The 563-nt window shown below is 55.1% G+C and overlaps 1 protein-coding gene across 1 annotated transcript in view; it reads left to right on the forward strand.

Annotated features, from left to right (window-relative positions):
* The window catches only part of PNPLA3 (patatin like phospholipase domain containing 3), a 50,755-nt gene that overhangs the window by 38,363 nt on the left and 11,829 nt on the right, over positions 1-563 (forward strand). The window lies entirely within an intron of this gene.

A 563-nucleotide genomic window follows, 5' to 3' on the forward strand; every position in this document is an offset into this window, starting at 1 on the left:
GCCCACAGGGTCTCCAAGGCTGTCAGTCTTCATGGAAGCCGACTGCTCCATCTTCATCCTGTAGAAGAACTGGTGGGTTCTAGCCACCAGCCTTTTGGTGAGCAGCTGAGCACTTTAACCACTGTGCCACCAGGCTTCCTAACACAAGTCACTCCTGAGTAATTCTATAGATGGCTAGGTGGCCGAGCTACTCAGTGCCCAAGCTGGGTGGCATGTGAAGTTCTTAGCAGGATGGGCGGTGGGGCTGGCCCTCCCCGAACTTTGTAGAGGACACTGCAGGGCTCGGGTTCTGCACCCCTCTGAGAGCTGACCTTGAAATGTACGTAAGGGAAAAGGACCTCTCGGATGGTGAGGAACGTGTCCTTAGAGGCCCGCAAAGATCTAGCAGGAAGCGTGAAAGTGAGTTGTCACTTGGGGAGCCAGTGGAGGTATTAAGGACCATTGTCAAAGCCAAGAAGAGATCAGTGCTTGGTGTCTGTCACCTGAGATTGGAAGTGAAACACGGGCCAGGCACAGCCATGGGCACCTGTAACCCTTCCCATCCCCCACCCCCACCCTGACTG

Source organism: Orycteropus afer, unplaced genomic scaffold (genome assembly GCF_000298275.1).
Source record: "Orycteropus afer afer isolate SDZICR_OR568_19922 unplaced genomic scaffold, OryAfe1.0 scaffold00083, whole genome shotgun sequence".
NCBI classification, from domain to species: domain Eukaryota; kingdom Metazoa; phylum Chordata; class Mammalia; order Tubulidentata; family Orycteropodidae; genus Orycteropus; species Orycteropus afer.